Source organism: Eurypyga helias, unplaced genomic scaffold (genome assembly GCF_000690775.1).
Source record: "Eurypyga helias isolate BGI_N326 unplaced genomic scaffold, ASM69077v1 scaffold4886, whole genome shotgun sequence".
In the NCBI taxonomy this organism is placed as follows: domain Eukaryota; kingdom Metazoa; phylum Chordata; class Aves; order Eurypygiformes; family Eurypygidae; genus Eurypyga; species Eurypyga helias.
This window is the reverse complement of record NW_010257105.1, coordinates 5759-6344: the sequence shown is the minus strand read 5'-3', so window position 1 is coordinate 6344 and position 586 is coordinate 5759.

Here is a 586-nt window from a genome sequence, read left to right as displayed (position 1 = left end):
CCGGGCCCCCTACAGCCTCCAGGGGCCTGGTCTGGCCCCAGTCCGGGCTCCTACAGCCTCCAGGGGCCCGGTCCGGGCCCTCGACTCAACACAAGGTGTCCCTTCAGCTTAAGAAATGCAACACAAACTGAAGAGTTTCCAAAAAACCTACCCATCCAGCATCAGATTTTCAGAACACCTCTGCACCTACAACCCCTCCTGAAGTCATGGAGTTACGGTTTTAAGGTTTCACAGGTCTCCCATCAGACACCCAAACACAGCAGAAAACTCCAGACAGCGCTTTGCCGTACTAAGCCCAACGGTGACCAGTAAAATGTTTCCCTTCCTTCCCTTTGTGGGAGCAAGGAAACACATGCCTACATGAGCAAGGGAATACCACACGGAGTAGCTGCCAGAGTCCGCTCAGACAAAGCGGCCTGTCTCTTGCTGCTGCAGGTGGAGAGCTTCTGTGCTGCTTTCAGTCCTCCCTCAGCAGCAGACTCGCCCGCCGTAAGGTTTCTGGGCATCAGGGACTGGCTCAGAGGAGGAGAAGGAGATCAGGGCCCCGAGGCAGGAAATACTGGCAGTAATACAGCAGAAAACATAT